This window comes from Camelus ferus, chromosome 3 (assembly GCF_009834535.1).
Source record: "Camelus ferus isolate YT-003-E chromosome 3, BCGSAC_Cfer_1.0, whole genome shotgun sequence".
Classification (NCBI taxonomy): Eukaryota; Metazoa; Chordata; class Mammalia; order Artiodactyla; family Camelidae; genus Camelus; species Camelus ferus.
The window spans coordinates 74,008,174-74,024,380 of record NC_045698.1 but is presented as its reverse complement, the minus strand read 5'-3'; the positions used below and the strand labels follow the sequence as shown (position 1 = coordinate 74,024,380).

The 16,207-nt window shown below is 34.6% G+C and overlaps 1 protein-coding gene across 3 annotated transcripts in view; it reads left to right on the top strand.

Annotated features, from left to right (window-relative positions):
* The window catches only part of FBXL17 (F-box and leucine rich repeat protein 17), a 439,173-nt gene that overhangs the window by 184,867 nt on the left and 238,099 nt on the right, over positions 1–16,207 (top strand). The gene's annotated exons all lie outside the window — the stretch shown is intronic.

The window sequence follows — 16,207 nt, the reverse complement described above, 5'->3', positions numbered from 1 at the left end:
GGATGAATTCTCACAGAACATTTCTGGGGTCTACTAGTCAGGATTTGCTTCACTGTTCAAATGCAGACAGGCCAAGCTACCTGGGTTAATTCTAGAAGCCAGCACTAAAATTCGTATTACTCTATCTCTAATTGGAAACAACAAACAACTGTAAAAACCTTCTTTATGTATCTCATTTTTTTAGTCTGAGAAACTTCACTTGAAGACACCTTTAAAATGTGTATATGTATGTATTTGAATGTTTCTGTCTATGTGGAATTTATTGCCCTACTTTGTTACAAATGATTCAGTTAGTTTACCATGAATATTAATTTATTAAATTAATTTACTGGCAGCTACTTAGAAGAAAGTGGCAAATTTAAGTTGTTTATGTTATTAAGTCTGAAGGGAGGCCTGACTTCTTGTTTATCTCTGATCTGTTACTTAAATTTATGGAAATCCCAGTTTCTTGACTCCAGTCTTTGGCTTCTTGTGTACTCAGAGCAGCCTGGGAGCATTATGGTGCTGCCTGATTTCTCTCATGTTGGTTGGTCTGCTCAGGGGTAATGACTGGGTAAATCTCCATATTTCCTCTTTTTACCGCCCCCCCACCCCCCTTTTCTTTTTTCATATTCTTTATCATTGTCCTTTGGCTTCTTTTTTTGTATCTATTTTTTTTTCCTGTTGCTCTCTCATTTCATCTTTGAGATTGTCTATAATCCTTTCCGTACCATTTTCTTCTTCTTTTGTCCCTTGAATTTTCTTAGTTCTATTGCTTTATTATTCCGTTCTCTTGTCTGTCTCCCATCCTTCCATTTTGAAGTTAGTCGTCTCTTCCACATTGAGTGTTCAAATCTCTGGCTTGGTGGAAGGTGGAGCACAGTCAAGTAGACCTCATGTGCCAGTAACAGATTTGACTCTGGGCCCCCGGGATATGTGGGAGTTCCTGCACAGCTTAGAGAAGGAAACACTGCCTGAAGGAGGACAATATTACAAGTTGACTGTCAGTATCAAAGGTGTTTGAGCATTCTGGATTTTTAAAAACTGTTTTAAACACATTTTTATACAATCATTAATCATCTGTAGACAGTCCTTACAATAGTAGAATTGAGTGTTCTTGTGAATTTTACCCTTTATCAGAGGATGGTCCTGACTTCAAACAAAATTTTGTGTTCAAGAAGGCAAGCTAGTCTTTGAATATTTTTTCAGTGAAATTTCCTAACTCTTAGTCACAGTTGCCATGGTCCGTGAATCAAGTGGCTTACCACCTATTAGAGCAGCAGTGTACATGTTGGTTTCCACAATAAAACAATGCCTTGTTTTAAATTTGTATTTCACTAATACTTACACTTCAGAAAGCATCTTGAGAAATTAGGCTTCTTGAGCCTACCAACTCTTCAATGTATGTATTGAGTGGAAAAACTGAAGTTCACAGAAATAACTTATTCAGTATTATTCAGCTAGATGGTGCCACAATTATATTTGAATTCAGTTCAATACCCTGTGTCATAATGCTTCCTATATGTTGACTAGTAATTTCAAAATAGTAAAGTAGGAGGGTTTTTAAATTTTATTTATTTTTTAATTTTTGAGGGGGATATAATTATGTTTACTTATTTATGTATTTATTTTTTGGAGGAGGTACTGGGGATTGAACCCAAGACCTCGTACATGCTAAGCATGTGCTCTACCACTTAAGTTATACCCTCCCCCTAGGAATTTTTAATTTAGATTCATATTTCAAGATTCAGCTTATATGCTACCTAGCACTTTAGGATTGCCAAATAAAGTACAAGATGCCCAGTTCAATTTGAATTTCAGATTAAAAACAACAAATACTTTTTAGTATGACTATATCTCATGCAATGTTTGTTTTTTCGTTTACTAAATCTGGTACTGTATACTACTTCCAGGGGACTTTTCCAAATTTTCTTTCCCCCAACAGAGGAAGCTCTGATCTCCCTGAATTTCAGGATTTTTGTTTTCTCTCTGTGGTATTTTGTGTTTCATTTTACTTCTTTGTAAAATCAACTCTTCATTTCTCTGACACTGAAAGCTCCTGAAATAGAGAGAGGCATTTATTTTTCAACATTTTGGTGTTTCACCCATTGAAAGAATGAATCCTTAAATCCAGTGCCCTACTGAGTCATATTAGAGCCTCAGAAAAATATTTTAAAATGTGTGTCCCTATGTACATTTATCAAAATATCCTTTTGTATTTTGTATAAAGTAGAAAAAATAATAAAAGTTCTGTAAAAAAGTATGACTATATATAAATCATATTGCCCAATCTGTTGGACACTGTGCTTGACCCTTATAAGCCTTCCCGATGGGCAACAGCCTCATGAACTGGGAGCTGATTAGAAATGAGAGTTCCTGTTGCACAAACAAGGTCATAAAAAAACAAACAACAATGATTGTCTTTGTTTAAAATTTTGACATTTTGTTCATCCTGGATTTTTGCATTAATTTATATTTTCTAAAGTATTGTACCAAACTATTAACGATCTTCATAAGTATTTTTAGTGCCTCTTTAAATCTTGTGCTTCTGGGTAAATCTTTTGGGGGAATGCAAGGAGTTATTTTATTTTAGTGTCTGCTTAAGTTTTTATACCTTAGTCCCCTATCTATTCAGGTTCATAGATGACTGTGAATATAAAATCTTTAGAGCTCATCAAGTTTAATCTCTTTTTTCATAGATGAAAAAACTGATCACAGTGTCAAAATTGAGACTAGATTTCCTTACTCACTGTGGTTTCTGCTGGCCGTTTAGGCTTCCCTGTGCAAGAATGCATCATTTAAGTCAAACTTTTTTTTTTTCACCTTTGATATTTAAGTTCCTGAGAATAAAGAATGTCGTTGGAGCATATTGTATTCATTACTGGAAACATTAATTCATATAGCTCATCCCTAGATCACTTACTTTAAAAATCTGCCAGGTTTTTCACAGAGGAAAAAAATGTAAGTGGAAACATAGGTGTCCTTATTTAAATTGCTTTTCCATTTTGCATAATAGAAAGATCAGTTTTGATTTTTAGGGGTAACATTTGAGCCTAGGTCACAGTTACTTTCTCAAAAAGTTCCACTATCATAATTATCTGTCTTAGCCAAGTTTCTTTCAGATATCTACAGATAACTTTACTCTTCCTGGGATTGCTTTCTTGACTTCTGATTTGGGAATTAAGATTTTCATAGAAACCTCATCTCACCTTCCTGTGTAGCTTGCTTCATTAGAGCTGATAAAATAAGATCCACAGCAAATACAGAATGCTGGAGATATGACAGATAACCTGCTACAAATCTTTTAGGAGACAAGCTAAGAGTTTGATTGACAGATTGTCCAGTAATTTTGTACAGCAAAGAGATTTTTCTTTACTAGCCATTGAGACAGATGGGCTCCAGTTTGATGGGCTTAGTTTAGTTCTGCTTGTGTTTTTATGACTTTTTTTCTTTTTATAGAATGTAAGGCAAGCAGACTAGAGTTTGTCCAATATTGGTGATGAGGCAAGTACTATATAAAATACTATATTTGAAGCTCTTACGCAAAGAAAGCTCAAAAGATTTAGAAGGGGAAGAAAAGGGACTCTTTACACTGAAGAGTTCAGCAGACTGTTATGTTAAAACTATATAGGCTTCGCAAAAGAACCTTATGGTATGTTCCTTGAATAGGCATTCTGAGAAGGGCAGATTGGTTAGTATAGCAACCATGAGAAATGAGGGGCCCACATAAAAACTAAGGTTGTCAAATTCATCGATGATGCTAAAATCATTGTGTGAAAGTTGTTGGGGAAAAGATAGCTTCGTAACCTCAAAGATTATTAATTGTGAAGGACAGAAGTTACCCCTTCACGATATTGAAATCTAAAAGATATTACCTTAATCAAGTGATCAATCATATCTGCAAATAATGGCAAAAATGGACACTGTGCCTTCAGATGTGATCCTGTGGGAATTACAGCATCTGCTACAGTATTTACAAAAATGCTTAATCTGAACTTAATCACAAAGCAGTAATCAAACAAATCAAGAATAAAAGATATTTTAAGAAAGACTCTTTCTTAAAAAATCTTGCTGTGACAAAAGGCATGAGTAAAAATTAAAGGAAAATGATAATTAAATGTAAAGTATGATCCTTCATTGGATCCTGGATTGAAAAAAAATGTACTAAGAACATGATTGGGACTAGTGGGGATAGCCTGTGTAAGAAAAAAATGATTATATCGAAGTTAAATTTCTTGAGTGCGATAGTGATACTATGATTTAATAGGAGAATGTCCTAGTTCTTAGGAGATGTATGTTGAACTTTTTATAGATAATATTATGATGTTTGAAACTTACTTTTAAATCTGCAAAGAAAAAAGTATATTGAGAGAACAGTACAAGAAATGGGGCAAAATGTTAACAATTGTTAAGTCTTGGTGAAACGTTCATAGATATACATTCTACCCTTTCATCTTTTCAGCATGCTTGAACTTTTTCAAAATGAAAAGTTAAAAACAAACAAATAAGCGTCAGATTCCTAACCATATCCAAGTTTAAAGTTAAGGTGCGTAGGATCAGGGGAAGTCTCCCAAGAGTTCTCTGCCATCGGTTTTCTCTCTCTCATGCATTGGGTTTAGGTAACAAGAGAGAAATAATCAAGGCAAAAAGGAGTATTTCTTTAAACACAAGTCATATAGTACATAAGAAAACATTTAGAGAAAGTGGGATATCTTAAAGTTAGGGCTATTAGTTTCTATTCATCATAAATTAATGGATAATGAATTTGGACTTAATATGAGAAGGAATGAATGTGACTTCCCAAAAGTACAGAGTACGGGCTGTGGTGCTAGGGTTGGTATTTGGAATGTCAAACTGCAGCCACCATCATGGACTGTCCAAGGAGACCCATGTGTCAAGGGTAGTAAATGAAGCTAGGACTACAGCCGAGCTCTTTCATTATGCTTTACACATGTTCAACATACTTCAAAGTGGAGACTAAGGAAACTTAAACGTAAGGTCTCCTCATATTTAAGTAATTCAGATGGCTGAGGCATCAGAGTAATGAGAAACTGAATGCCGGTCAAGAACTGTCTTTGAAGGAAAAAATTTTGTAGCTAAGACATTTTACAAATGACAGTATCTCTTAATGTTTATATGTAATGATAATTAATGGTTAATCACTTATTTAGTTGTGCTATTTTGGCTAATAAAAGTCTCCTTCTCCTCTGTAAAAGCCTGTGGTGTGTACATTACCCCGAGGCACAGATCGGTTTAGCATGGTGGTGGCATGGTTGAATTTGAGCCTAGATAATCTAACTCAGCAGTGCTTTATTTCAGTATGCCTCCTACACATTTCCCCCAGACAATTTGGTAGAAGATTTAAATGAGATCATGTATGAGAAAAGGCTAGAGAAATTAAAGTGTTTATTCCATGTACAATTCAGATATTCTTTATTGAACGTTTACTTTGAAGGACAATGAATCAGATATAGATCTTACCCTCAGGGAGATACTGGTAGTTGAATGAGATATGATATGTCTATAATTCACTGTCATCCTACAGACTGCTCTATGGAACGTGCCACAAAACAGTGGTGGGGAGAGAACAGGCGTTGAAGTCACATAAGTAGAACCCTATTATGTACTATGTACAATGTGTCCTTGACAGATTGATCTGAGACTTAATTTTACCATGAGTGAAGTGAGAAACTCCTGCTTTGCTTATGAGTCATGAAGAGTGATAATGTCTTAGCACAGGGACTGACACATTGTTAGTACTTCATAGATAAAAACAGTAATGATATTGTTGTGACCTATTATCATATAATCCAGTGTTCTGTATTTTCTCCAGGATCTGTGGCACCAGCTGCTGCTTGGTGGTAGTCATCCAAATTACATATACTAGTGAAATCACTTGACCTGTTTTGCCCTTTGAGACCTCCTTGAGATACTAATCTGTCACCTTTGGATGCAGATATTCAACTTTTCAGAGTCCTCCTCATCATGCTGTTAGTCTGGCACATTTTATCATAGATTTTATGACCTATATATGTAATCCTATATGAATAATTTAGTTTTGCCTATTTTTAGTTCTTTATATAGATGAACTCATACTATATGTATTTCTCTATAATTTGATTCTTTCACTCAAAGTTAATTTGGGGGATCCATCCATCTTGCATGGAATTGGAGTTTGCTGTTGTTTAGGATTTGATTAAATGAAAATAATTTATTTATCTACTTTATTTTATAGTATATTTGGATTGTTTCCAGTTTGGGGCTATTATGAGCAGTGCTGCTCATATAAATATACCTATACATGTCTCCTAGGCACAAATACAAAAATTTCTTGAGGGCCTATACCTAGAATGGGTCAGAGGAATTACATGTAGGATTGTGCCTGTTCTACTTCCCAATGGAACGCCAAACTGTTTTCCAAACTGGCCAAATACTTTATACTCAAAACAGAAGTAGATGAGAGCCCTTTTGTCCCAAATTCTCACAAATGCTTGTAAGACCAGTTTCTTAATTATTGCACACAATAGTGAAGTTTAAAAAGAAATATCATGGTAGTTTTAATTTGCATTTTCTGGATTAGATAGCATGCTTTTCCATTTATTTTGATCTTTTTATGTCTTACAGTAAGATTTTATAATTTTCCTCATCAAGAGCTAGTACATATTTTGTTAATCATTCCTAGATATGGTATTACTATTATAAGTAGTTTTTTTTTTTTTTTTAAGTTTTCTGGTATATAGAAATACAGTGACTTTTAATGTTGATTTTTGCATCCAGGAACTTTGTTATCCTCTCTTGTTAATTTATCTGCAGATTCTTTGGAGTTTTCTACATAGACAATCACAACATTTGTAAATGATGACAGTTTTCTTTCTTATCTATTGCTGTGTAACTCTTTTTGCTTTAGGCTCTGTTACTAGGTTCTTACAAGCTTAGAATTTTTCTGTTGAGAATGTTTTGTTATCCTGTTATGACCCTCTTTTTCTCTGTTAATGCTTTTGATTTCAAGTATCTTTTGTCTGAGAGTAATACAATACATTGGCTTTCTTTTAAATACTTTAGCTGCAGAGTTTAATCCATTTTACGTATATGTGACTTCCAACATATTGGATTTTTTGACCAAGTTATTATGTTTTTATTTATTTTACTCTCCTAACCTTACCCCCATCTTCACTCTTACCTTCCTTTGGATTCACTGACATTTATTTTTTTCACTCTTTTAAAATTATATGCTCCATGTTTGCTTTTTTAATGGTTACCCTATTTTAATATGCATACTTAGCAAAGTATAAAAGTTAATCAATATGTACTCTTTGGTCAAACTTACCTTTTCCTTCTGCCACCAGAATTATTGTTTTGTACAATTGGTGTTTATTTAGATTTACCCATCTGTTTACCAGTATTTTTGCTTACCATTTCTTCTTGCATTTCTCTCCTTGCATCTGGGATCATTTTCCTTCCTCCTCCATGGTATCTTTAGAATTTCTTTAATAAGAGACTCTTTCAGTTTTTGTTCTTTTGAACAGAGTATGTCTTTATTTTGTCTTTGTTCTTTTGGAAGACAGTTTGGCTGAGTATGGAATTCTGATTTACAAGTTATTTTCTTTCAACGCAGTGAAGATATTATTTTACTCTCTTGGCAGCCTTTGTTGTTAAGAAGTCACTGTACATCTAATCACTCTTCCTTTTATGGGCATCAGTCTTTGCTTTATTGCAGGTTTTAACATCTCTTCTTTGCCTTTGGTATCATGTGGTTTCATAATGTTGTATCAAGGTATGTATTTATTTTTATTATTGTGCTTATAATTTATTGGACTCTTTAGATCTGAGGATTGGTTTTCATCACTTCTCAAAAATCTTTGCCATTGTCTAATTGAAAATTTTCACTTTTCCATCTGCTCTGTGGAATTCTGGAATTCTGAATCTGTGTCTGTTGTTTCCTCCTACCTATCGCCTACTCAGTGTCTCCTAATCCTTCCTTTATATTTTTGTTCTCTTTATCTGTCTGTGCTACATTTTGGATAATTTCCTCAGATCAGTCTTGAACTTCTTGATCTTGATATTGATTTTCTTTAAATTATAAAGAATATATTTATTATACTATATAGCACAGGGAAATATATTCAAGATCTTGTGGTAGCTCACAGTGAAAAAAAAATGTGACAATGAATATATGTATGTTCATGTATAACTGAAAAATTGTGCTCTACACTCGATTTGATACAACATTGTAAAATGACTATAACTCAATAAAAAAATGTTAAAAAAATAAAGAATATACTTAAGGCAAGGGAGATTCAGCACTATTTTCTATAAGAATTTCAGACATAAAAGTGAATTCATTTGCTTTTCTCTCAATGGCTTACTTCAGAGAATAATTACAGAGTCCTATACAAAAATGAAAAAGTATTTCTTACATAAATAATTCTGTGAATTGAGATTTATATTTATTGTATAAAAATGTTTCCCAATTTCACAAAAACGTCATATCACTTTTAAATTTGAAAGCAAATCAAGTGCTTTCATTTTCTAAGATATATATTAATACTTTTAGGTGGCATCAGGGCTAATTTCAAGCTCTTATTTGCATCTTTTATTTTTCATTTATCTGTTATTTGTGTCAAATTACTTTATTTGTGTGTTTAAAAGAAATCTCTTATTTTAAAAGTGCTCCTCCAACTAGAGGTAAAACTGTACTATTTTTCTCCATCTTTTTTCTTCTCATTTTTAATCAGAAGTTTCAGTGATTATTTTATAGGAAAGTGGCTCTATGTCAAATAATGTCTTAGTATTAGTGATTTAAATAAAAAATATTACAATTAATGTGTCTGTTGGATTCACTATCATTACACCAATAAATCCTAATCATTTAAAACTGAAAACACTTTATGTTTATTTGAATTTGAATTGCTAAATAATTTTATATTTCCTTTAAAAATTCAATTAAATTTCAAGAAAGCACATAATAAACAAAACAGAATGTCCTTTCAAGGAAAATAAAAACCGTGGTCATAGATTTTATTTTAAGGAAAGTTGTTTTTAAAAAAAGAGCAAAAAAATCTTTAAAATAACAGCACAATAATTGCAGATTGATTAAAAACTACATAAAGGCATATATACACTATGAAAAAAATAGAATAAGCCTTCAAAAGATGTAAATAATTTGATAATGCCAAACAAAGGATGTCTGTAAAAAATTATCTCCATAAAACAGAAATGAAAAATATAATTTGATAAATTATGAATGTTTGCATTTTATTTTTGGAAGGTAAGAATGTCAGTGGTTTTCATTTTTCTGTGAAGAAAGGTTATCAAAATTATATTCCTGCCAATTTTCTCTAGGCACAGTACTTTCAGTTGATAGAAGAGAGAGGGCGTTGCAGATGAGAGGGGAGGATGTTGTTTTGTTACCAGACATTTGTTCTGCTCCCAGTTCATGCTGGATCCTTCATCATGCTTCATCTTCTTGTGGAGAAATTACAGTCTTGGGGTGGGAGGAATGACTGACTCTCCAGTAGTTTTCCAGATCTTTGGTTGATGGCATGAACCATATAAGTTAAGTCTTTATGCCTTTGAAGCTTAAGAACCAGGTTATTGCATCTCAAAAGCCTGGTTTTATGAAACTCGGAGAAGGGCTTGATTATTGTTTTCCTGAGATTCCTTTTCTTGGGCAGTAAGGTGGCTTGTCCCAGCCACATGGACTGGAGGGTGGGTTGTGGTATTCCAGGAGCTGCACTGAGAGAGGGAAACTCCTGTTACTCTGTCTGACTACAGTGGTAAGGAAACAGAAAGTAACTTGAGTTACCTTAGAGGACGTGAATTAAAATAATCCTCATTTAAATGGGATTTGTAAATCCCCTTTTTTTGTGCCAAAGAAGTGACAATTTAATTCAGATTCTAAGATTCTGGTTGCTTTGGTGATAAGAGGCTTAGTAGCTTATGCTTACTACTACCTTTGTGCATCTCTCTCTCTCAGTGTTGATAGTGATTGTCTCCAATTGGTAAATCTTTTTTTTTTTTTTTTTTTTAAAGCAATGGAGGTGTAGTGCTATATTCTTCTATAAGGATTCATTCTCTGTCCTTTAAAAATGCCCTTTGGAAACTAACTGAGGCATCTAACCTTCTGATTTTAAATAACTCTCTAAAACTGACCTCTCTGTTTTTGTTTGTTTGTTTGTTTGTTTTTAAGCATAATTCTCTTTATCTGATAAGTCAGTTTACTTATTTGCTGAACTGCATCTAAAAATACAACTTCTTTCAGGTCCTTGACTTCTCACAGTAATAAACACTGTAAGACACTTCTTAACTTTCGTATTATAGTAAATGAAAGTTAGTGGGAGAATTAAGGAAATTGATGAGTTAGTATTTGTTTAATACAATTAGTATGTATTTAATTAGGGAAGTTTTTAAGTAAGCTGATTTGATGGGAAGATAAAGTGGAACTTGTCTTGACTTATCTGAAGTTGGATTATACGAACTTTAAAGTTCTGTCTACCTCTAACAGTTGAGAGGGGATCTGAGATGCTGGCATCCTTAAAAAAATGAAAGTCTGCTTGTTGCCACATAATCCCTACTCATTTGCTTTTATTAAGTTGTTTTGTTCTCAATGTATTTATCCTACAAGTACATCTTAATGCACAATGACAGTGTCAGAAAATGATCTGTCAAATTTCATGCTTACTTTTAAATCACAAATTATGTTTCTCAATTTATCATTGGCAAGTGCCATAAATTAGAATTTATCAAAATTCAGGAAAAATTGGGTCCTATTTTACTACTGGAAAAAAAAAACTTTTGTGAAACTGATGGTGAAGCCACTGTTTTCTCTATTTAATGCTATTAATTTGTTGGTTCTGGTGGGTTTGGATTGAAAATGCATAATTTTAAAACAATGTGTTTAAAATGTTATTGTGTTTCTGAATCACATTTGCATTTCTAAATATGAAAAGTTTGTGAATTTTTGTCTGGGAGTTTAACTAAATTACTTAAATATTAAACATGTTTATTTTTAATACATATGGAGATTCAGAGTCATGAGCTCCGTTTTGCTAGTTTCTCCAGGTAAAATAGGCCAACTAAAAGATTTTGTCAGTTTCATTCCTATTATGATTTAATTTAGTCTGAGAATTTCAGATTATATGTGTTAAAAAGTTTCTGATAAGAAAAAGTATGCAAAATCTATTAGACATACTGCATGAGCAATTTTTATGAACTAGTTTAAAATATATTGGCAGTATGGAATTAATAGGTACAGTTTTTTGCCTACAGCAGTTGACTATCAAATGATTAGAAATGTTGGATTCCTTGGTATATCTTTGAAAGAGTAATCTGCAAAAGTCCATGTCTATCCTTGGCAAGTTGCCAAATTCATGTAGTATTGCATTTTAATATAATTTTATTCTTATATCAGATTTTAAAATAATTTTAGCTGTGGGAAATTGCTTTCTCCAGTTGACAAATGATTAAATGAGGGCCTTTTTATGTTAGAAGTAATTCTGGTATATTTATATTGGTCCATAAAAGTACATTAAACTTAAGCCCAGATGATTTAACATTTATTGTATCATTTTGGGTTCATATAGGATTAGCTTATTAAACACTTTTTTAAGAATCACTTTCCTTAATAGCATGTGCATTAACTCTTTGAGGGCATTAGGGTATAATCTAATACACTAGATTACATTAATCTAATGTAGTAGAGTTTCTTCCTTTGTTTGAGAAATGGTTCAAATTAGAAAAAAAAACCCCTTTTATTTAATGTTTTATTCTTTTTAATTTGGTCTGAGTGTGTCGGAAATACCAAAGAACTTGTAGAACCAGAGAGGCTTCCAGGGGATATACATCCTTGTTCTACTGCCATCTTAGAGACATGCGTTGCTAGATTTTTTAAAAACCCACAGATAAAGAGATGTTATAACATCTCTCTATAATTTTTCAGTCATAAGTTTTTTGTTTTTTCCATTAGCTCAGATATTTAAAAAATCAAGGTCTCCTTACCAGCTTCCTGGGACATAAGTTAAAGAATTAAAGACTGTGAGTTGTATTTTTCCTGCCAGAATGGAGTCTTCTCCCACATTCACATGGAGATAAATTGCAGAGGCACCACAGGCAGGAGTATCCCTCTAAGAAAGCAGCCTCACTTTTTTTTTTAATGAAAAAAAAGCAAGGTCAGAGGAATGAAGAACAGTTCATTTCGGTTAAGAAGCTCAACAAAGGTTTATTGGATGTGACTTTGTTAGAGTTTTCTGGGCTTCAAAATATACTCAGATATTCACATACAGAAATGAAGATGGGAGTAATTTAGATGCAGATGTTAGTAAAAGCAGAGGCAGGAGAGAGCAGGGTATAGTCAGAAGGCTGTGTATTCCACTGTGAGTGAATGTCTGTTGTAGAAAGTCTAGGCGAGAAGAGTTACCTGGAGGTGGTACTTCCCATTCTTTATAAAATACTGCAGCAATGAATAAATACATTCATAACATGTTCTTTTCATGTCTATGTGAATGCTGTTCTTCTGGTAAAACACATTAGTGATCTATGTTCATTTATTGATGAATATATTTAATAGCCGAATAATTCTGCACAATGGTACCTGTAATGTCATAAATTTCTTCTTTAACCATTGAAATTTATCATGTAAGGACTTTTTACAGTTTAAAAGAAATCTTGTCCAATTTCTCATCAGCATTTTTTCTTACTGTTTTCCTTATATCCAATTAGCTTTTAAATAAGATGATTAGTATTATTATTAGTATTACTTATGTAGGCTCCAGGGGACAAATCCGTTAACAAATTGATATATATTTATAAACAGACAGCATTTTTGGGCAGAAGTGCTCTTGTGAATGCCAGAGTACTGCTGCTTTGAGGTGATTTAAAGAAATAATAAGGAACATCTGGAAATTCAAGCCCAACTGATTTGCTATTTACTGTATCATTTTGGGTCTGTACAGATTTAGCTCATTAAACACCTTTTAAGAATCTCCTTTTGCTGGAAGTAGATTGGGAAAAAATTCCCAAAACAGTCTTTGAAAAGTTGCTGTTTGCAAAAAAGATTACAGGGGAAGCAAAACATTGAATTCAAAATACTTATAATTAGAATGTAGCTTCTTATAGTTTCTAAAGTGCCAGTACAAAAACAATAAGAATAGGCGGAGAGAGTATTTTAAGTATAGACAAATTAGTGCCGACTAAAGTGAGAATATGTTTGTATTTTCCTATATATACATGCTTGTGTTCTTACTCATCCCGCTAGCACTTGAAACATAGGTTTTCATGTGTCAGAGACTTAAAGGTAAATGTAACAGCTCCAGCTCTGAATGAGCTGACATTCTGGTAGGAGAAGCAAACTTTTAAACAAATAATTAAAGTGCGTGAGGTAAATGGAAAATATAGAGAGCTATGTTAAAGGTACACCAGAGGGCAGGTGAATCAACTCAGCTTTGGGATGAATGGTGAGGTCAGAAGTGTTTCATGGAGGGGAGATGCCCAGACACTTGGTGCTTTCATATAGACATCACGTCTTGAAGGATGAGGGGAATTTTCCCACATGGACCCTGGAGGAACGTAGTACACGTGTGCAGGCCTAGAGGCATAAAAAGACAGTCTGGTATTGCTGAAATGTCTGATTTGAGGGTGAAAGAGTGGAATGTGATTGCAGTGGAGCAAACAAGGTTCATGTAGGTCTTGTAGTGACTTGGATGCCATCTTGAGATATTTAGAAATTCCTTCAGTGGTTTCTCATTGCTGTCAGGTTAATTAGAATAGTCACCCGATCAGATCTGTTTTTAAAAAGAGAATTCATGTAGGTGTGTGGACAGATAAAAGTGACTGGAAAGAGAAAAGACGTGTCCTTTTTTCATTGAGAAAATACTGACTGGTTCCCACAATGGCTTGAGCATGATTTGGGACTCTGGGATTACAAAGCAAAGAAAACCTGCCCTGGCCTCATTCACAGGATAACAGGGAGATAGACATTCAACAAATCAGCATGTAGTGTGGGAAGGACTACATTCACAGCAGTCGTCTTGGCAAAAGGAAAAGGAGTGTGGAAAACTGCCAGGTCGGCGTGTGTGTCAGGGGTTGGAGGTCAAGGGAAGCAATCCAAGGATTGCTTACACTGAGAAGGGAGGGACACTGGACCTGTGACCTGGAAGCTGAGAGGAACTTTGTCAATAGTTGAGCCATTCTGCCAGATGAATATGCCACTCTGGGTAGACAGAAGTAGGCCAGAGGAGGGAACACCACATCTGGAAGAATAGAGATCGTTAGTTCATTATTACTACAGCATAAAAGCTAGAAGATGAAATACAAGAGGTAGACAGAGCTCATCCTGAAGAAAACTCTAGAGCAGTGACAGCATCACATTTCCATGTTAGGACAAACAGAAGTTCAAGATCAGGGTTCAGGAAAATTGATGAGGGGAGAAAATTTGGGTGTTCTGGTTAACAGATGGTGATACCTAGACTTAAGGCAGGAATAGGGAGAAAGTATTAGGGGGAATAAGCTTAAAAATTAGTGGGTGGAACTAATGAGTCTTGTCATCTGATTTGATGTCGGAAGTGAGAAAAGGGATGGTTAGTGCTTCTTGTAGATATAATTGGGTGGTGCCATTCATTGAGCAAGGTAAGTAATCTTGAATTTTCTGGGATAACCTTGAGTTTATATCTACATCACTATTGAATCTAGAGGGTAGAACTTGGAAGAGAAATCTGAGCTAAGTTTGGGGAGATGTCAGTAGTATTTGATGGCCATTAAAGCCTTGGGTGGGGACGTGCTGTTCTAAGATTACTATAGTATAGGGCCCCAGATGTAGCCTCAACAAACACCGCAGATAAAGGGATAAAGGATGGGTAGAGAGAAAGTCCAGAGAAAATGAAAAAGAGGAATCAGAAAAATAGGCCAAGTAGTTGTTACTTGAAACCAAAGGAAGAGAAAATTTCAAGAAGGAGATGTCAGATGCCTTAGAGATAGGAAGTTGGAGACAGAGGAAAGGCCTTTGGATTTACCATTTGGGAGGGTCTGGCTGACTTTAGGGAGAGCTGCTTTAGCAAAGTGCTAGGGGGCAGGGGCAGCAAAAGCCAGATTATAGTAGATTGAGGAGTTTTGCCTACTTTTAAGGTGGATGAGACTTGAACTTGTTGAGAGACTGAGGCAAAGGAGATAAGAGATGGAGAGAGATCTAAGTGAGAGGATGGAGAAAATCATGGCGGGAGGTCTGAGAGGAATTCAGGAGACATGGTTAGGAATGAGGGAATGTCAAGAGGAATTAACCTTGAGAAGGAGACATAGATATCCGTTAGCTCTGAGAATGGAGGATGGATGCTGATTAAACATTTGTAGCAGTTTGTGAAGTAATAGAAGTTGAATGAGTACTTTCTTGATGACCCCTAATTGTTCTTCGAAGCCAATAAGTTCTGAAATAAAAGCCTGAGGCAGGGGGGAACTGAGTAGGGCCCTTGGGACAGGAACTAAAGTTTGGAAGAGCTACTGTGGGAAGTGGCAGAGGGAGCTGACCTGCAGAATGTCAAATTGCTGAGTGGTTTTGAGAGCTTGGAAACCATAAATTTATAGTGGCACCAGTCCACATGATTGTTGTATCTCCTCCAGCAGATCTCAGCCTCCTAGTTATGAAAACTCTAAAAATGTTGATTGAAATTGAATCTGAAAGTGCCAGGAACCTAGGATGGAAGAAGACAGCTATCAGATTCCATAAATACAAATTTGTAGATGACAGTATAGACTCAATAATTCTATGAATTCAAAAATTAGAAAATGCTGTATATCAGGTGCCACATGGACATAATTTGTTTCTTATTTAGTGTTTTCTTGTCAGGAATATTCTCAGTTACTGACACACTGAATCACCGCACGTGCCTCTCCCCTCTGCACTTTGTCCACCACACACATACACACACACACACACATACACACACACACATACACACAAAGTACGATGCGATCTTAATTCTTCCATTGCCTGTTTATGCCTGGAAGCTTCCGTATTCTTTTAGTCAAATAATTTAATCTAAGTATTGAAGATTTCTAAATTGATCATGTGAAAACCCCAAGTTCACTCCTTGATGAATGTCCCTTGAAAAGAGAGAAATGCTCGTTCCCAGTGAATTAGTAAATCTGAGATGCTTCTTACCTCACAGTCTGACTCTTATATGGCCCTTGCCTTAAAACTTGTCCCCAGGTTTTTTTCCCCTTTTAGATAGACAACCTGATC